General features: G+C 38.6%; 1 pseudogene; it reads left to right on the forward strand.

The window, feature by feature from the left end:
• Window positions 1-22,383, forward strand: part of LOC116585769 — a 61,059-nt pseudogene that overhangs the window by 19,934 nt on the left and 18,742 nt on the right.

The following is a 22,383-nucleotide window of genomic DNA, read 5'->3' on the forward strand; positions in this document are numbered from 1 at the left end:
TTTCTTTCATGAGTACTTTATAGTTTTCTGAGTATAGATTCTTTACCTCTTTGGTAAGGTTTATTCCTAGGTATCTGGAAGAGATTATTCTGAATGAATATATCTTTTAAATGCATATGGTCTAAGGCACTGATTCCTAGTTGATTTTCAGTTTTTGAGAACTGTCCATTGAATACGTCAGTTGTTAAGGTCCCCTATTATTATTTATTTCTATCACTAACTTCCTTTATTATTGCTATTAAATGTTTTATGAATTTGTGTGCTCCCATGTAGGATGGATAAGTAATTACAATTGTCCTATCTTACCTTTAAATTGTCTCATTTGGGCGCCAGGGTGGCTCAGTGGGTTAAGGCCTTTGCCTTCAGCTCAGGTCATGATCTGAGGGTCCTGGGATCGAGTCCCACATCAGGCTCTCTGCTCAGCAGGGATCCTGCTTCCTCCTTTCTCTCTGCCTGCCTCTCTGCCTATTTGTGATCTCTGTCAAATAAATAAATAAAATATTTAAAAAATAAATAAATAAACAAATTGTCTCCTTTACTATTATATAATGACCCCCTTTGTCTCCTGTTATAGTCTTTGTTTTAAAATTTATTTTGTCCCATATAAATATTGCTACCCCAGCTTTCTTTTGACATCCATTTTCATGGTAAATATTTCTCCATTCCTTCACTTTCAGTATATAGTTTGTAGGACTACAATAAGTCTTGTAGACAGCATATAAGTGAGTCTTGATTTTTTTTCTTCACTCTGAAGCCCTATATCTATGCTTGGGCATTTAGTCCATTTACATTTAAAGTAATTCCAAGATAGTTATGTATTTACTGTAATTTTGTTACTTGTTACTTGTTTTCTGGTCACTTCAATAGTTTTTTTTTTTATTATTATTCTTTCTTATCTTGCTCTCTTTCATGATTTTATGATTCTCTTAAATGATTACTTGGATCAATTTCTCTTTATTCCTCTCTTATCTATTACAATGTTTTGATTTGTGGTTACAACTAGGTTTATGTATAACATTGTCTTTATATGGCAGGGTATAATAAGGTGGATGTTGTTTAAGTTTGGGCCCATTCTTTACTTGTTTCACCACCATGTTTTAGGTATATGGTGTCATATTTTACACCATTTTATATTGTTAATTCCTAGATTGTTTTTATAGATAAGTCATTTTCATACTCTTAGCAATTGTCTTTGATTTCCATTCAAATATTTTGCTTTTTTTAATTTAATTTTATAGTTTTTTAAAAAAATTTTTATTTTTTATAAACATATATTTTTATCCCCAGGGGTACAGGTCTGAGAATCACCAGGTGGTTTACACACTTCACAAAACTCCCCAAAGCACATACCCTCCCCAATGTCCATAATCCCAACCCCTTCTCCCAAACCCCCTCCCCCCAGAAACCCTCAGTTTGTTTTGTGAGATTAAAAGTCACTTATGGTTTGTCTCCCTCCCAATCCCATCTTGTTTCATTTATTTTTCTCCTACCCACTTAAGCCCCCATGTTGCATCACCACTTTCTCATATCAGGGAGATCATATGATAGTACTTTCAATGTTCGAAGATTCATGTTTTTATGCACCACACCCAATGTTCCATGTAATACACACCCTCCTTAACACCCAACACCAGGCTCACTCATCTCCTCACCCCCCACCCTTCCAAAACCCTCAGTTTATTTCTCAGAGGCCACAGTCTCTCATGGTTCATGTCCCCCTCCAATTTTCCCCAATTCACTTTTTCTTTCCTTCTCCTAATGTCCTCCATGCATTTCCTTACACTGCACAAGTAAGTGAAACCATATGATAATTGACTCTTTATGCTTGATGTATTTCATTCAGCACAATCTCTTCCAGTCCTGTCCATGTTGATACAAAAGTTGGGTATTCATTCTTTCTGATGGAGGCATAATATTCCATTGTATATATGAACCGTATCTTCTTTACCCATTCGTCTGTTGAAGGACATCTTGGCTCTTTCCAGAGTTTGGCAATTGTGGCAATTGTTGTTATGAACATTGGTATGTATATGGCCTTTCTTTTCACTACATCTGTATTTTGGGGTAAATACCCACAGTGCAATTGCTGGGTCATAGTGTAGCTCTATTTTTAATTTTCTGAGGAACCTCCACACCGCTTTCAAAAGTGACTGCACCAATTTTCCTTCCCACCAACACTGTAAGAGGGTTTCCCTTTGCCACATATTCAACAATACTTGTTTCCTGTATTCCTGTTTTGTTAATTTTAGCCATGCTCACTGGTGTAAGGTGATAGTTCACTGTGGTTTTGAGTTGTATTTCCCAGATTGCTAACAATGTTGAACATTTTTTCATGTTTCTGTTAGTCATTTGTATGTGTTCCTTGGAGAAGTGTCTGGTCATGGATTCTGCCCATTTTTTGACTTGATTATTTGTTTCCTGGGTGTTGAGTTTGAGAAGTTCCTTATAGATTTTTGATATCAGCCCTTTGTAGTGTCATTTTCAAATATCTTCTCCAATTCTGTGGATTGCCTCTTTGTTCTGTTGACTATTTATTTTGCTCTGCAGAAGCTTTTTATCTTGATGAAATCCCAAAAGCACATCTCCACTATTGTTTCCCTTGCCTTTGAAAACTTATCTTGAAATAATTTACTGCAGCCGATGTTGAAGAGGTTGCTGCCTATGTTTTCTTTTAGGATTTTGATGGATTTTTACCTCACTTTGAGGTCTTTCGACCATTTAGAGTTTATTTTGTGTATGATTTTAGAGAATGATCATTTCTTTCTTCTGTACATAGCAGTCCAATTTTGCCAGCATGATATATTGAAAAGACTGCCTTTTTCCCCATTGGATATTTTTTTTCCTGATTTGTCGAAGATTGTTGGATGATAAAGTTGAGAGTCCAAACCTGGGCTCTCTACTTTGTTCCATTGTTCTATGTGTCTGCTTTTGTCCTAGTACAATGCTGTATTGATGATCACAGTTCTGTAGTAAAACTTGAAATCAGGCAATGTGATGCACCTAGTTTGTGTGTTTTTTTTTTTCAACATTTCCTTAGTTAATTCGTTTTTTTTTTTTTTTCTGGTTCCACAAAAGTTTTAGGTTTTTGTTCCAGCATTTTGAAAATTTCCAAAGGAATTTTGATTGGGATGACATTGGAAGTACAGGTTGCTCTGAGTAGCATAGACATTTTAACAATTTTTATTCTTCTCATTCATGAGCATGGAATATTTTTCCATCTTTTTGTGTCTTTTTCAATTTCTTTCACAAGTGTTTTGTAGTTCTTTGAATACAAATTCTTTATTTTGCTTAGGTTTATTCCAAGGTATCTTATGATTCTTTGTGCAATAGTAAATGAAATCAGTTCTCTAATTTTACTTTCTATAGTCATTGTTAGTGTATTAGACAGCAACTTGTTTCTGTGCATTGATTTGGTATCCTGCTAAATTAATGAATTGCTGTTTGAGTTCTTGTAATTTTGGGATACATTCTTATGGGGTTTCCATATAAAGTATCATGTCAGGGGGCGGCAAGATGGCAGGGAAGTAGGAGGAAGCGCCTTTTAAACCTGTACCCTAAAGTGAGCTGATTACCAACCAAAGAACTCCGATCACCCATGAAATCAGCCTGAGATCAGAATTAAACATGTCTGGATCTCTACAGGGGCATAAGATGCCAGTGGGCAGGTAAAGCAGAGTGGGAACGGTGACTGATATCAGAAGAGAAACAAAAGGGAGAGGGAGCCACCAGAGGTGACTGATTGGAAAGTAATACCTTTATTATGAGCAAGAGTGCCCGGCCTCTGGGAACAAGCATTAACTTGGAGACTGGTTGAAAGCACTGCAAAAGAGAAAAGGATTGCGGGGTGGGGGGAGTTCTGGGAATCGGGGCGGCTAGGGACAGGGGCTTAAGTCCCCAGTTCCAGGACAGCCTCCCCTGGTGCTGAGCCAGAGAGAGTGCAGCAGAGAAACCAGGTCTTGGTTCCTAAGCTGCCAGCGCGCCCAAGAATACATGGCATCTGGCTCCTGTGAGGGCTGGGAGCCTCGTCAGAGGACAGAACGCGCAAGCCCTGTTATTTAGCCTGAGATGCGTGCGCCCTTCATTATCCCCTGAAAGAGGTACACAAAGGCCTGGCCTGGCACTCTTTGACCTGCGCCATTGTTTCCGAGCCTAAGACACGCACCCCAAACTCTCCCCAGAAAGAGGTGCGCAAAGGCCCAGCCTGGTGCTTTCAGACCTGCTCCCTGTTCTCAGAGCCTGAAATGCATGCAAGAACCACAGCCTCCCCTGAAAGAGGTGTGCACAAGCCGGGTGTTCTTAGACCCAGAAAGACCAGGCACTCCCAGCCCGGGCCAGCGGGAAAATCTCAGTGTGCGCTCGCTGATTGGAACCCCTCTGGTAGTCTGGAGCTGCCCAGACAATTGCTGCTGCTGTGGTTTTGGATACAAGCAAAAGATCCTGCATCCCCAGGGACCGCGACTTGGAAACTGCTCTGCCAGCCACCAACGGGGAACTTATTTGGGCTCTGCAGCCAGACTGAGGTGTCTCTCTGAGAGGGAGGTCAGGATGAAGTTCGTTTTTCTCTAAAACTACAAAAGCCATCAAAAGCGGTCAAGGTGAGAGAAAAAAAAAAAAAAAGCGAACAAACATAAAAACCGGCAGATAACAAAAGCCTGAAAAAAACCAGTTTCCTCAGAGCCCACCCCCTTGAGGGGGGCAGGGGGACTTAACGCAGGGAACATCATTGACTGAAAACCCACGTGGCAGGCCCCTCCCCCAGAAAACCAACCAAGAAAAAAAAAAAGACAACAAGAGAAAAATCACCACTACTTCATAGAACAACTTTTATTTTTAACTCATTCTCACTATTCTGGTTCATTTGTTTTTAAATAGATAATTTTTTAACCTATTTGCCACATAGTGAGATGTCCATTACATCAAATTCCATAATAACCTTCTAACCTGAACTTTTTGATACATACACCTGTGTTTTTCTTTTGGATTTCTATTTTTTTTAATTTTTTTTTTATTTTAGCTTAGTATAGTCTAGTTTATTCCTTTATATTTTTATTTTTTAATATTCATATAGAGTTAAACTTCAAAGTAATCCCCTTCCCCAATCAATGCTACCCCTATAAATAAACCAATTTTTAATCCCTCTTTATCTTAGGAAAGGTGAGTCATTTAACACAGATATCAAGATACATCCAGGGAGAATCAAAACAACCTTCTTCACCCACACTGAGGATTTATAACCACTCTCCCATCTTTTTCTTCACCATTGTTTCTGTGTTTTTGTGTTTGTCCTGATAGAATATATATCTTACACTTGGGGTTCTTTATGACGAGGTTCTTCTTTTATTTGCATATATATTTTTTTTCTCTTGTCATATACTTTTATCAGTCTTTCTGTTTCTCTGTTTTTGTTTGTATACTCCATAAATCTTACCTTGGGGCCCATTTGGGCTGAACCTTCTCTTTCATCTTCCCTTTCTTTCCTCTTTCTCTCTCTCTCTCTTTATTATTTTTTTTCTTTTCTCTCTCGTATGGGTGGGGAATACTGATTATGCAGAAATGTTCCAGGGTGCACCTTGACTGCACCAAAGTTGATACATCCAGCTACCTCTGTTCAGTCATATCTCACCAAACTGACTAGGAGGAGAAATGCCCAACAGAATAAAAATACAGAGGATGGAACTTCAGCAACAGAACTAATGGCTATCAACATAGACAATATGTCGGGAAGAGAATTCAGGCTAACAATTATCCAGGCAATAGCTAAGTTGGAGAAAGCCATGGATGACCAAACAGAATTGATTAGGGCTGAGATGAAAGCAGCCAGACATAATGTTCCCAATGTTAGGGCGGAGTTAAAAGATACCAGAGATGAACTTCACAATGCTCTCAATGAGTTCCAATCTAATCCAAATTCTCTCAAAGCTACGGTAACTGAGACAGAAGATAGAATTAGTGATCTGGAGGACAAAGAGATAGAGAGAAAGGATCAGGAGGAAGCCTGGAACAAACAGCTTAGAAACCACGAAAACAGAATCAGGGAAATAAATGATGCCATGAAACGTTCCAATGTCAGAATTATTGGAATCCCTGAAGATGAGGAGAAAGAAAGGAGTGTAGAAGATATAGTGGAACAAGTTCTTCATGAAAATTTTCCCAATCTCATGAATGGAACCAGCCAATATGTACTAGAGGCTGAAAGGTCTCCACCCAAGATTATACATTCCAAAAAAACAACAAGGCAACTGATAGTCAAATTGAGGAATCATAATTGTAGATATAATCTCTTGAAAGCCGCTAGGACAAAGAGGTTACTTACCTACAGAGGAAAGCCCATCAGAATAACGTGAGACCTGTCCATAGAGACCTGGAAAGCCAGAAGGGGCTGACAAGATATATTCAGGGCATTAAGTGGGAACAACTTGCAGCCAAGAATACTTTATCCAGCAAGACTGACATTCAAAATGGATGGAGAGATGAAGAGTTTACAAGACCTGCAAGACTTAAAAGACTACACAATCACCAAGCCGACACTGCAGGAAATATTAAGGGGGGTTTTATAAAAGAGGAAAAATACTAAGAATAGCATTGAACAGAAAGAGACAATCTACAGAAAGAATGACTTCAAAGGTAACACAATATCAATAAAAACGTATCTACCAATAATCACTCTCAATGTCAATGGCCTAAATGCACCCATAAAATGGTACAGGGTTGCAGATTGGATAAAACTATAGGACTCATCCAATGTTGTCTACAAGAGATCCATTTTGAACCGAGAGATACACCAAGACTGAAAGCGAAGGGATGGAGAAGCATCTTTCATGCCAATGGGCCTCAAAAGAAGCCTGGGTTGGTGATTCTCATATCAGATGAATTAGATTTTAAACTAAAGACTGTAGTCAGAGATACAGAAGGACACTACATAATTCTTAAGGGGACTATTTACCAAGATGATCTAACAATTATAAATATCTATGCTGCCAAAATGGGAGCAGCTAATTACATAAGAAAATTGTTAATCAAGATAAAGAGTCATATTGATATTAATACATTAATAGTAGGAGATCTTAACACGCCTCTCTTAGAAATAGACATATCATAAAGCAGAAAATTAATTAATGAACATGAGCATTGAATGACACATTGGACCAGATGAACCTCATAGATATATACACAACATTCCACCCTAAAACAACAGAATACTAATTCTTCTCAAATGCACAGGGAACCTTCTCCAGAATAGACCACATACTGGGTCACAAATCGGACTCAACCAATAGCAAAAGACTGAGATTATTCCCTGCATATTTTCAGATCACAATGCTTTGAAATTGGAGCTCAATCACAAGGAAAATTTGCGAAGGAACTCAATCTCCTGGAAGCTAAAGAACACCTTGCTTACGAATGCTTGGATCAACCAGGAGATCAAAAAAGAACTGAAACAATTCATGGAAACCAATGAGAATGAAGGAACGTCAGTCTTAAACCTATGGGATACAGCAAAGAGGGTCCTAAGGGGTGAATACATAGCCATCCAAAACTCCCTCAAAAAAATTGAAAAATCCAGAACACAGCAGCTGTCTCAACACCTTAAAGAATTGGAAAATCAACAACAAATCAAACCAAGTCCACACATAAGAAGGGAAATAATCAACATTATAGCTGAGATCAATGAGGTAGAATCCAGAGATACAGTATAACGTATCAATGAAAGTAGAAGCTGGTTTTTTGAAAGAATCAATAAGATCGATAAACCATTTGCCATGCTAATCCAAAAGAAAAGAGAGAAAGCCCAAATTCATAAAATTATGCATGAAAAGGGAGAGATCACAAGGAATACCAAGGAAGTAGAAACAATCATCAGACGTTATTATCAACAGTTATATGCCAATAAGCTAAGCAAACTACATGAAATGGATGCATTCCTGGAAAAGTGTAAACTCCCAGAATTGAACCGGAAAGAAATTGACAACCTGAATAGACCAATATCTAGTAACGAGATTGAAGAAGTGATCAAAAACCTCCCCAAAAAAAGAGCCCAGGACCTGACGGATTCCCTGGGGAATTCTACCAAACTTTCCAAGAAGAAATAACACATATTCTCCTGAAGCTGTTTCAAAAAATTGAAGCAGAAGGAAAACTTCCAGACTCTTTCTATGAAGCCAGCATTACCCTGATCCCCAAACCAGGCAAAGACCCTAACGAAAAGGAGAATTTCAGACCAATATCACTGATGAAAATGGATGCTAAGATTCTCAACAAGATCCTAGCCAACAGGATCCAAAGGCATATTAAAAATATTAACCACCATGACCAGGTGGGATTCATCCCTGGCTACAAGTATGGTTCAACATTCACAGATCAATCAATGTGATAGAACAAATTAATATGAGAAGAGAGAAGAACCACATGGTACTCTCAATTGATGCAGAAAAAGCATTTGACAAAATCTAGCATCTATTCCTGATCAAAACGCTTCAAAGTATAGGGATAGAGGGAACATTCCTGAACTTCATAAAATATATCTATGAAAGTCCAACAACAAATTTCATCCTCAAAGGGAAAAAGCTTGCAGCCTTCCCATTGAGATCAGGAACACGACACGGATGCCGACTCTCACCACTCTTGTTCAACATAGTATTAGAAGCCCTAGCAACAGCAATCAGACAACAAAAAGAAATAAAAGGTATCCAAATTGGCAATGAAGAAGTAAAACTCTCTCTCTTCGCAGATGACATGATTCTTTATATGTAAATCCCAAAAGACTTCACCCCCAAACTACTAGAACTCATACAGCAATTCAGCAATGTGGCAGGATACAAAGACAATGTACAGAATTAATGGCTTTCTAATACACTAACAATGGAAATACAGAGAGGGAAATTAGAGAATCGATTCCATTTACTATAGCACCAAGCACCATAAGATACCTGGGAATCAACCTAACCAAAGAGGTAAAGGATCTGTACTAGAGGAACTACAGAACACTCATGAAAGAAATTGAAGAGGACACAAAGAGATGGAAGACCATGCTCTTGGATCGGAAGAATAAACATTGTTAAAATGTCTATACTTCCCAGAGAAATCTGTACTTTTAATGCCATTCCAATCAAAATTCTTCAAAGGGGTGGAGCAAATAATCCAAAAATCTGTATGGAATCAGAAGAGACCCCAAATCACTAAGGAAATGTTGAAAAACAAAAATGAAACTGGGGGCATCACGTTACCTGATTTCAAGCTTTTCTAAAAAGCTGTGATCACCAAGACAACATGGTACTGGCATAAAATCAGACACATAGACCAGTGGAACAGAGTACATAGCCCAGATATGGACCCTCAACTCTATGGTCAAATAATCTTCGACAAAACAGGAAAAAATATACAGTGGAATAAAGAGAGTCTCTTCAATAAATCGTGCTGGCAATACTGTGTAGCTATATGTAGAACAATGAAACTCGACCATTCTCTTACACCATACACAAAGATAAAACCAAAATGGATAAAAGACCTCAATGTGAGACAAAAATCCATCAGAATCCTAGAGGAGAACATAGGCAGTAATCTTTTCTATATCAGCCACAGCAACTTCTTTCAAGATATGTCTCCAAAGGCAAAGGAAACAAAAGCGAAAATAAGCTTTTGGGACTTCATAAAAATCAAAAATTTCTGCACAGCAAAGGAACAATCAAGAAAACAATGAGGCAACCCATGGAGTAGGAGAAGATATTTGCAAATGACAGTACAGACAAATGGTTGATATCCAGGATCTATAAAGAACTACTGAAAATCAACACACACAAAACAGATAATCATATCAAAAAATGGGCAGAATATATGAACAGACACTTCTCCAATGAAGATATTAAAATGGCTATCAGACACATGAAAAACTGTTCATCATCACTAGCCCTCAGAGAGATTCAAATTAAAACCGCATTGAGATATCACCTTACACCAGTTAGAATGGCCAAAATTAACAAGAAAGGAAACAACATGTGTTGGAGAGGATGTGGAGAAAGGGGAACCCTCTTACACTGTTCGTGGGAATGCAAGTTTTTGAAGCCTCTTTGGAGAACAGTGTGGAGATTCCTCAAGAAATTAAAAATAGAACTTCCTTATGACCCTGCCATTGCACTCCTGGGTATTTACCCCAAAGATACAGATGTCGTGAAAAGAAGGGCCATCTGTATCCCAATGTTTATAGCAGCAATGTCCACGGTCACCAAACTGTGGAAAGAACCAAGATGCCCTTCAACGGACGAATTGATAAGGAAGATGTGGTCCATACATACTATGGAGTATTATGCCTCCTTCAGAAAGGATGAATACCCAACTTTTGTAGCAACATGGACGGGACTGGAAGAGATTATTCTGAGTGAAATAAGTCAAGCAGAGAGAGTCAATTTTCATATGGTTTCACTTATTTGTGGAGCCTAACAAATAACATGGAGTACATGAGGAGTTAGAGAGGAGAAGGGAGTTGAGGGAAATTGGAAGGGGAGCTGAAGCATAAGAAACTATGGACTCTGAAAAACATTCTGAGGGTTTTGATGGGGCAGGGGGTGGGAGGTCGGGGTACCAGGTGGTGGGTATTATAGAGGGCACGGATTGCATGGAGCACTGGGTGTGTTGCAAAAATAATGTATACTGTTATGCTGAAAATAAATTAAAAAAATAAAATAAAAATCAATTCAGAAAATGGGCAGAAGACGTGAACAGGCTCTTCTCCAAAGAAGACATACAAATGGCTAACAGACACATGAACAAATGTTCTACATCATTAGGCATCAGGGAAATACAAATCAAAACCCAGTTGAGATACCACCTTACACCAGTTAGAATGGCAAAAATTGACAAGAAATAACAAATGTTGGAGAGGTTGTGGACAAAGGGGAACTTCTTACACTGTTGGTGGGAATGCAAGTTGGTACAGCTACTTTAGAAAACAGTGTAGAGTTTCTTCAAAAAATTAAAAGTAGATTGACCTGTGACCCAGCAATTTTACTACTGGGTATTTACCCCAAAGATGCAGTTGTAGTGAAAAGAAAGGTCACATGCACCCAAATTTTCCCAACAGCAATATCCACAATAGCCATACTGTCAAAGGAGCTGAGATGCCCTTTGAAAGACCAATGGATAAAGAAGATGTGGTCCATATATACAATGGAATATTACTTAGCATAAGAAAACATGAATACCTATCATTTGCATCGACATGGATGGAACTGGAGGAGATTATGCTCAGTGAAATAAGTCAAGCAAAGAAATACAATTATAATATGGTTTCACTTATACGTGTAACATAAGAAACAGCACAGAGGAAATTAGGAGATGGAAAGGAAAAATGAAGGGGGGGAGTCAGAGAAGGAGGTGAACTACAAAAGACTATGGAACCTGGGAAACAAGCTGAGGGTTTTAGAGGGGAGAAGGGTGGAGTAATGGGTTAGCCCAGTGATGGCACCATATGCATGGAGCACTGGGTGTCAAACGCAAACAATGAATCATGGAACACTACATCAAAAACTAATGATGTGTATTATGGTAACTAATATAAAATAACAAATAAATAAATAAATAAATCTAAAAAATTAAAAAATATATATCATGTCACCTGCAAAGAGAGTGAATTTGACTTCTTGTCAGTTTGAATGCTTTTTTTTTTTTTTGGCCTGATTACTCTTGCTAGGACTTCTAGTACTATGTTGAACCACATGTTCATCCCAGAGATAAATCCCACCTGGTCATGATGGATAATATTTTAATGTAGAGTTGGATCCTATTAGCTAGATTCTTGCTGAGAATCTTGGCATCCATATTGTTAAGGGATATTTGTCTGAAACTCTCCTCTTTGATGGGTTCTTTGCCTGGTTTGGGGATCAGGGTAATGCTGCTTCCTAGGAAGAGTCTGGAAGTTTTCCTTCTGTTTTTATTTTTATTAAACAGCTTCAAGAGAATAGGTATTATTTTTTCTTTGAATGTTTGATAGAATTGCCCACGGAATCCATCAGGTCCTAGTTTTTTTTGGGGGGGGTTGATCACTGCTTCAATCTCATTACTAGATAATGGTCTATCCCAGGTATCAATTTCTTCCTGTTTCAGTAGATGGAATTTTACAGAATTCCAGAAAAGCATCCATTTCTCTAAGTTGCTTAACTTATTGGCATATAACTGTTGATACTAATTTCTGGTGATTGTTTCTACTTCCTTGGTGTTGGTCATGATCTCTCCCTTTTCATTCATAATTTTATTAATTTGGGCCTTCTCTCTTTTATTTTGGATTAGTTTTGCCAGTGGTTTATTGATCTTATTAATCCATTCAAGGAACTAGCTTCTAGTTTCATTGATGTGTTCTACTGTACCTCTAATTTCTAACTCTTTGATTGCTGCTTAAAGCTTGATTATTTCCCTTTTTGTCCATGGAGCTGGATTAATTTTTTGTTAATTCTCCAGTTCTCTAAGGTGTAAGGACAGATGGTGTATTCTGAATTTTTTTTTTTTTTGAGGGAGTCTTGGATGGTTATGTATTTCCCCCTTAGGACCACCCTTGCTGTATCCCATAGGTTTTGGAATGAAGTGTCTTCATTCTCTTTGGTTTCCATGAATTGTTTAAGTTCTTAATTGATTTTCTGGTTGATCCAAACATTCTTGAGCAGGGTGTTCTTTAGCTTCCAGGTGTTTAATTTGTTCCAATTTTTTTCTTGTGGTTGAGTTCCAGTTTCAAAGCATTGTGGTCTGAGAATATGCAGGGAATAATCTCAATTTTTTGGTATTGTTTGAGCCCTGATTTATGACCCAGCATGTGTTCTATTCTGGAGAAAGACCCATGTATGCTCGAAAGAATGAGTATACTGCTGTTTTAGGGTGGAATGTTCTGTATATATCTTAGAGGGCCATCTGGCCTAATGTGTCAAATTCAAAACTCTTGTTTCTTTGTTGATTTTCTGCTTAGATTATCTGTCTATTGTTGAGAGTGGTGTTTTAATATCATCTACAGTTAATGTATTCTTATCAATTTGAGTCTTTAATTTAATTAAAAGTTGACTTATATAGTTGACTATTCCCAAGTTTAGGGCTTAAACATCTAAAATTGTTAGATCTTCTTGGTGAATAGACCCTTTAAGTATGATGTAGTGTCCTTCTGTATCTCTCCCTACAGTATTTAGCTTAAAATATAATTTATCTGATATATGAATGGCTACTGCATCTTTCTTATGAGGCCCATTGTCATGAAAGATGGTTCTCCATCCCTTCACTTTCAGTCTGGATATATCTTTAGATTCAAAATGTGTCCCTTAGAGACATCATATGGACCTGTCATTCTGTTTTATATAGTCTGCAACCCTGTGCTGTTTTATGGGAGCATTTAGACTGTCCACATTGAGAGTGATTATTGAAAGTTACATTTTTATTGACATCATGTTGCTTGTGAATTCCTTGTTTTATAACCTGTCTCTGTAAATTTCTGTTTTATGTAATTTGGGGTTCTTACTTCTTTTATATACCCTCCTTGATATATCCTGTAGTGGCTGCTTGGTGGTCACATACTCTTTAAAACCTTGCCCATCTGGGGAGCTCTATACCATCCATTCTGAATGTCATCCTTTTTGGATAAAGTATTCTTGGCTACATGTTCTTCTCATTTAGTGCCATGAACATGTCTTTCCAGCCCTTTCTGGTTTGCCAGATTTCTATGTCCAGGTCTGACGTTATTCTGATGATCCTCCATCTGTATATATGGAATATCTTCCCCCTAGCTGCCCTTAAGACATCTTCTCTGAATTTATGACTCGTGCATTTCACAATTACGTGTCTAGAGTTCTTTCTACACTTTTTGATCTTGGGTGTAACTTCTCTGCCTCTAGGACAGAGGCATTCTCCAAACCCCCACCCCAGTTTAGGGACTTTTTCATCCATTCTTTGTTCAACTTTATCTTCTAGTCCTCTGTCTCTGTCTTTAGCCCTCTGGGATTCCAATAATTTTCACTTTGTAATGTTTCTTGACATCGTCTGTTTCCTTAATTCTGTTTTTGTGGCTCCTAAGACATTCGTTCCAGACCTTCTCCTGATCCTTCTTTTCTATCAGTTTATCTTCTAGATCATTAATTTGAGATTCTGCCTCAGTTATCCTAGCTGGTAGCATATTTAGATTAGATTGCATCTCATTGATAGTATTTTTAATTTCACCCAGATCAGTTTCACTTCCACCCATAGAGATTCTATGTTTCCTCTAATGGTCTTCTCCATCCTATCTATTGCATAGATTATTGTTTTCCTGAATTCTATTTCTGACATATTGTTTATGTCCATATCCAGTAGTTCTGGATATATGGCAGACGTCACAGTCTCTGAATTTTTCTTCTGTTTGGTGTTCTTCCTCCTAACCATTTTGGTGAGAGGTGATTAAGGGGATGTACAGCTGAATATATCAACCACAATCCAGGCAAAGTTCATCTTGGAAAATTTTGGAGGGATTGGAAGTCACCACCTAAAAGAAAGAAAAAAGATTACAGAAAGAGAAAAAGGGGGGGGAGAAAGCCCAGCCAAAATGAGCCCCAAAAGTTAAGATTTATAAGATATACAAAAATGAACAAACAAAAAGACTGATAAAAGTTAAAGAAAAAAAAAAGAAAAAAGAAAGCTCAGCCAAAATAACCTCAAGAAAAAGATTTATATAGTACACAAACAAATACACAGAGACACTGACAAAATAAGATGGGAAGGTGGTTATAAACCCTCTTTGTGTGTAAGAAAAGTTATTTCAGTTCTTCCTGAGTGTATCTTGTTGTCTTTGTTGAAGGACTCAACTTTCCAGAGAAACAGGTAAATTAAAACTAGTTTATATATATGGGTAGTATTGAATAGGAGAAAAGGACTACCTTGAACCTTACATCTATATCTATCTGTATATATATATATATATATATATATATATATATATATATATATATATATAAGAAAATGAAAATGAAACAAAGGTTTATGTATGAAAAAAGTTCAAGGTAAAATGTTATTATGGAATATGTTTTATTAAACATCTACTTGTAATGTTAAGTAGGTTAAAAAATTAAAAGAAGAAGAAACATGAGAACGAATTAAAAAAAAAAAGAAAGAAAAGTTGTTTCTGTGAAATATACAGTTTTGAGGGATATACCAGGAGCTTAATATTTTGTTTTTCCCTGATATTGGGGTTTTACAGTTTTATGGGGACCCTGTAGTTGTCCTCTTGCTCTTTTGGTTTGTCTTCTCGGGGAGAGGCCTGGCAGGTTGTTTTTCAGTCAATATTGTATGGGCTAAGTTGCCCTGCTCCCTATAAAGGGGCTGAGTTCTGTGGAAAGCAGTTTTTCAGGCTTTTGTTCCCTGGATGTTTTGTCCTCTGGCGGGTTTTGCTCCTTTTCACAATGTCAGAGAAAAGTAAACTGTCAACACCCAGAACTCTGCCTCAGTCTGATCCCTCTGGATGGTCCAGAATGAACAGACTCCCCCTTTGCAACATCCCATGGGCAATGGCATGCCTATCCACTGTCTCAGTGTTCACCTCTAGACCCCCATTTGTCTCTGCACCCCCATGTCACTGAAACCGGAAGTGATATTGATCTGGGGGAGACCAATCTGGTGGAGGCCATTGTGGAGATTGCTGTCTGGGCCCATACCCATGACTCTTTTGCTCAGACCCAGCAACGGTGCAGGTCCCAGAAGACTTCAGGCCTAGGGACCTCTGGCTGGACTCTGCACTGGGCTTTCTCATGTATGGGTGGGCACAAGCTGTGACAACCCTGGGGCCATGGGCTTAGGTCCATATTGATGGTTGTCCCCTTCCACCAATTGCCCCTTATGACCCTTTGTTGTTTTTGAGTGATTTTAACCAGACTCCAAGTTAATGCTGTTCCCCAAGCACAGAGCATTTTTGTATTAGGGTGTTAATTCCCAATGGGTCACTTCTGGTGGCTCCTTCTCCCTTCTGTTTATCTTCCAATATCAGTGTGAGTGTTCCCACTCTGTATGACCTCTCCACTGACGTCTTCTGCCCTTTAGAGATCCAGAAGTGTATAATATTACATCTTAGGCTGATTTCATTGGTGTTCAGAGTGTTATAGATATTTAACTCAATTCAGGGGACTAGTTGAAACAAGGTTTCCTACTTCCCTGCCACCTTGTTCCTCTGTCTGATTTCATTCCTTTGTGTGTTGCTGTCCAGTTTTCCTACCACCATTTGTTGAAGACTTTTTTCCCCCTGTGGTTATTCTTTATTGCTTTATTGAAGATTAATTGACCATATAATTATGGGGTCAGTTCTGGATTTTCTATTGCATTCCATTGTTCTATGTATCCATTTTTGTGCCAGTACAAGACTATTTTCATTAATACAGCTTTGAAATAAATATGTAAATTATAATGATTTAATTATAATTTTGTTTTCTTTTTCAAGATTAGTTATCCAAGATATTTGAAGGTTACATAGAAATTTTGGGATGATTTGTTCTAGCTCTGAAAATGGTGTTTTTTTTTTCCAGTCTGTACTGAGAAACATCCCTTGCTTCTCACTCCAAAAACACCTTTATTTAAATATACAAAAGTATTTCTGCCTTGATTTATTCAGTAGACTCTTTTAATTGAAAACCTGAGGATATTCCAAATCGGTGTTATGTAATGCTGACTAAACCATATGCAATTGTGAAATGTCATTTCTGTGCTACTTGGATCCTTGATTGAAGCCTCATGAGAAAGCCTTTGTTAGGATCACCCACCTAAGCCATTTCTGTATTCCTGACACTCTAGAACAATTTGTTGTCTTAAGGTAATATGCATTGGGCTAATTTTTTATACAGCAATACATAACTAACACAGATTTTGCTAATTGGTAATGGGAACTCACCATAAAAGACAACATAAAATGTGGGTTTGGCTCTGGAACTGTGAAATAAGTGAACATTCTCAGAGTTTGCGGAGATCATCAGTGGAAGGATGATATTTACTGGCACTAGGGTTTTAGATTTTGAAGGAACTGTCAGTGAGAACCAAAAACAAAAAGAGGAAAACCTTATTGGAAACTAGAGGGAGGGAAATCCTTGTCCTGCAAGGGCAGAAAGTTGAGAAACACGAAACCTGCATTGATGTGAATGTTGAAGATATTTCTAGCAAACTGATGATTTTGCTGAAGAGACTTCCAGCCAGAATGTTGAAAGTGAAATCTGTTTTCTTTCTGCTTGTAATAATGCATAAACTATGGGAAGGAACAAAAAAGTCATGGCATCACTGGTTGTGAAGATTTGCAGCCTATCAAATGGAAAATGATGCTAAAATTAAGACCTGTCTTCCAAGCAAAGGTCAGACTCAGGACAGTATCAGAAAAGCATAATGTGAGATGAGAGCAAGGAGGTAACCAAAAAATTTCTTATTAAAACATCAGGAGAGGGTGCCAGTGGTTCAGTCAGTTAAGTGTCTACCTTCAGTTTGGATCATAATCTCAGTGTCCTAGGACGGAGCCCCGCATCAGGATCTGTGCTCAGTCAAGAGTCTGCTTCTCTATCTGCCCTCTACCCTCACAGCTTGTGTGCTCTCTCTCTCTCTTTCTCCCTGTCAAATAAATAAATAAATTCTTAAAAATAAAATGTTAGGGAAGACTAAAATTGGTTCCTCAGGGTGCTACTCATTCAGTTCCTATTGGTAGTTAGTGGTGTGTGTCTCTTACAGTCCCTCTTAATCAACCAAGAGCATTTCTAAGAAGTATAAGATATTATCTCTCAGCAGAAGCCCAAGGTAGAGAAAGGTTTATTTCAAATAGATTTTAGGTGTGAATTTTGTCTAACAAGATGGATGCAAACAAGATTTGTAAAATTTAAAAGAACTCTATTAGGTGAAACACTGTCTGCATGGACTGAAGAGGATGGAGATGGTACCAAAGAGTAGTCTGTTTCTCCTCACAAATTCTACCAGCAGGAAGTCAGCAAAGAAAACCACTCAGTTTCAAATGCATGTTAATTTTCATGGAAAAAGAAGGAAGTCTTAGAGTTTGGACCCAGGACCCACAAGGCAGAGCCTGTAGACATGGACAGTAACACCTGGAAAGAGTAAGATTGAGCACAAAGCAATGAGCTTTCAGTATTATCCCAGCAGGAAGTTAGAACTCGTATGCCCAATGGTTTGTCTGTTCCTCCCATTTCCTTCCTTTTTTTCCTTCCTACCTTCCACTTCTCTCCTTCCTTCCTTCCTTCCTTCCTTCCTTCCTTCCTTCCTTCCTTCCTTCCTTCTTTCCTTCCAAATAGAAGTGCTGATGGTGACTACCCTATGCCTCTCCATGGTATGTTATAGGTGTGTGAGGGCAGATAACTCACCTCTTCAGTTCACAGGTTGAGAGAAGCTACACTAGATGAGTCTCATCAGCACCTGAACATAGACATGGGGGCTGTCTCCAACTTGGCACAGTTTAAAGAATAAAATGGTGGTTTGGATGGGGTCATTCTTATGAAGGTCTTGGAAGGGGATGAGTTACTTTGTATGCCTGAGCAATGTGAAATACTGAGACATCACAGAGGTGAAGCTGTCGTATAGATCATTTTCCCCCGTAGTGTTTGCTTCTTAATGTTTATATTCCTGAACAGTTTCCTCCCACATAGTCCTAGAGTTGAGAGGGCAGAAGTGATGGTGTATACTTCTGATATTAGGTAGTGAGGGATACTGAGGTTCCCCTGATGTTGATAGCTCTCTCTCTTCCAGATCACTCTTTCTTGGGAAAGCTAACTGTTCAACTGTGAGCTGTGCCATGGAGAGACCACATTGTGAGGGATAGAGGCCTTCTGCCCGTAGTCACCTAAAAGCACTTAGAAGAAGATCCTCTTGGCCCAGTCCAGCCTCAGAGGACTGCATCCCTGAGTGACATGTGATTACAGACTTGTGAGAGATCCTAAGCTAAAATCCACCAGCTAAGGGACTCTTGGATTCCTGACCCATAGCTCTGAGAGACCAGGAATGTTTAAGTCTCCATGTTTTAGGGTAATTTGTTACCCACTAGTGCATAACTAGTACACAGGGTCACCTTGTGTAGCCATGAGACAGACTCTAGAAGTTGTAGTAAGGGCCTTGATCTATATTCTATGGTGCTGAGGAAGTTCATCTGTGGAAAAGGCTGAACACCACCTGAGAAGGTAGTGATTCCCTCAACACTACCTATAAAAGTAGGAGTCCACACTGTGGTCACTGTATCTATACTACCACCAGGGATGGCCACTAGAGAGCCTTTTCTGGAGAATAAAGATTGAGACCCCAGTACTGAACCAAGTTGATGGATGTTGCACTTGCTGAGAGTTCCTGCATAGAAGGAGATGCTCTGGTAGCACCTGCTGACAAGAGTGGCCTTGGAGCTTGGAGAGTGTCTGTCTGCTGGGTTACATTTCTGTTTTCCACAAGGCAGGAATTTTAGTGAGTTACCACCATATTCTTAATGAGTAGCAAGTAAATAGATAGTTTTCAGATTTGTCGTCTTGTAGAATTTACTCCTGATATCTCTGGGATGTAGGCATGTATCTTAACTTACATTTTTAGTGGTTTGTTTGTTTGGTTATAAATTTAAACTTGTAGGGGTTTTGCCCCAAGAGTAGTACAAGGATCTCCATTATATATATATTTTTAAAGATTTTATTTATTTATTTGACAGACAGAGATCACAAGTAAGCAGAAAGGCAGGCAGAGAGATAGGAGGAAGCAGGCTCCCTGCTGACCAGAGAGCCCGATGCGGGGCTCGATCCCAGGACCCTGAGATCATGACCTGAGCTGAAGGCAGAGGCTTTAACCCACTGAGCCATCCAGGCGCCCCTCTCCATTATATTTTTATTTAGATTCACCTAATATTTCAATTTGTTGCTTTTGTAATCTTCCTATCTATTTGAGAGGAAATTTGAGACATTGTGTCCCTTTGTCATTATTTTTTTTAATTAATTTTTTATTTTTTATAAACATATATTTTTATCCCCAGGGGTACAGGTCTGTGAATCACCAGGTTTACATACTTCACAGCACTCACCAAAGCACATACCCTCCCCAATGTCCATAATCCCACCCCCTTCTCCCAAACCCCCTCCCCCCAGCAACCCTCAGTTTGTTTTGTGAGATTAAGAGTCACTTATGTTTTGTCTCCCTCCCAGTCCCATCTTGTTTCATTTATTCATCTCCTACCCACTTAATGTTGCATCACCACTTCCTCATATCAGGGAGATCATATGATAGTTGTCTTTCTCTGCTTGACTTATTTCGCTAAGCATGATACGCTCTAGTTCCATCCATGTTGTCGCAAATGGCAAGATTTCATTTCTTTTGATGGCTGCATAGTATTTCATTGTGTATATATACCACATCTTCTTGATCCATTCATCTGTTGATGGACATCTAGGTTCTTTCCATAGTTTGGCTATTGTGGACATTGCTGCTATAAACATTCGGGTGCATGTGCCCCTTTGGATCACTACGTTTGTATCCTTAGGGTAAATACCCAATAGTGCAATTGCTGGGTCATAGGGCAGTTCTATTTTCAACATTTTGAGGAACCTCCATGCTGTTTTCCAGAGTGGCTGCACCAGCTTGCATTCCCACCAACAGTGTAGGAGGGTTCCCCTTTCTCCGCATCCTCGCCAGCATCTGTCATTTCCTGAGTTGATGATTTTAGCCATTCTGACTGGTGCGAGGTGATATCTCATTGTGGTTTTGATTTGTATTTCCCTGATGCTGAGTGATATGGAGCACTTTTTCATGTGTCTGTTGGCCATCTGGATGTCTTCTTTGCAGAAATGTCTGTTCATGTCCTCTGCCCATTTCTTGATTGGATTATTTGTTCTTTGGGTGTTGAGTTTGCTAAGTTCTTTATAGATTCTGGACACTAGTCCTTTATCTGATATGTCGTTTGCAAATATCTTCTCCCATTCTGTCAGTTGTCTTTTGATTTTGTTAACTGTTTCCTTTGCTGTGCAAAAGCTTTTGATCTTGATGAAATCCCAATAATTCATTTTTGCCATTGCTTCCCTTGCCTTTTGCGTTGTTCCTAGGAAGATGTTGCTGCGGCAGAGATCAAAGAGGTCGCTGCCTGTGTTCTCCTCAAGGATTTTGATGGATTCCTTTCGCACATTGAGGTCCTTCATCCATTTTGAGTCTATTTTTGTGTGTGGTGTAAGGAAATGGTCCAATTTCATTTTTCTGCATGTGGCTGTCCAATTTTCCCAGCACCATTTATTGAAGAGGCTGTCTTTTTCCATTGGACATTCTTTCCTGCTTTGTCGAAGATTAGTTGACCATAGAGTTGAGGGTCTATTTCTGGGCTCTCTATTCTGTTCCATTGATCTATGTGTCTGTTTTTGTGCCAGTACCATGCTGTCTTGATGATGACAGCTTTGTAATAGAGCTTGAAGTCCGGAATTGTGATGCCACCAACGTTGGCTTTCTTTTTCAATATCCTTTTGGCTATTCGAGGTCTTTTCTGGTTCCATATAAATTTTAGCATTATTTGTTCCATTTCTTTGAAAAAGATGGATGGTACTTTGATAGGAATTGCATTAAATGTGTAGATTGCTTTAGGTATCATAGACATTTTCACAATATTTATTCTTCCAATCCAGGAGCATGGAACATTTTTCCATTTCTTTGTGTCTTCCTCAATTTCTTTCATGAGTACTTTATAGTTTTCTGAGTATAGATTCTGTGCCTCTTTGGTTAGGTTTATTCCTAGGTATCTTATGGTTTTGGGTGCAATTGTAAATGGGATACACTCGTTAATTTCTCCTTCTTCTGTCTTGTTGTTGGTGTAGAGAAATGGAACTGATTTCTGTGCATTGATTTTATATCCTGACACTTTACTGAATTCCTGTATAAGTTCTAGCAGTTTTGGAGTGGAGTCTTTTGGGTTTTCCACATATAGTATCATATCATCTGCGAAGAGTGATAATTTGACTTCTTCTTTGCCGATTTGGATGCCTTTAATTTCCTTTTGTTGTCTGATTGCTGAGGCTAGGACCTCTAGTACTATGTTGAATAGCAGTGGTGATAATGGACATCCCTGCCGTGTTCCTGACCTTAGCGGAAAAGCTTTCAGTTTTTCTCCATTGAGAATGATATTTGCGGTGGGTTTTTCATAGATGGCTTTGATGATATTGAGGTATGTGGCCTCTATCCCTACACTTTGAAGAGTTTTGATCAGGAAGGGATGCTGTACTTTGTCAAATGCTTTTTCAGCATCTATTGAGAGTATCATATGGTTCTTGTTCTTTCTTTTATTGATGTGTTGTATCACATTGACTGATTTGCGGATGTTGAACCAACCTTGCAGCCCTGGAATAAATCCCACTTGGTCGTGGTGAATAATCTTTTTAATGTACTGTTGAATCCTATTGGCTAGTATTTTGTTGA

The sequence above is a fragment of the Mustela erminea genome, chromosome 3 (genome assembly GCF_009829155.1).
Source record: "Mustela erminea isolate mMusErm1 chromosome 3, mMusErm1.Pri, whole genome shotgun sequence".
Lineage (NCBI taxonomy): Eukaryota > Metazoa > Chordata > Mammalia > Carnivora > Mustelidae > Mustela > Mustela erminea.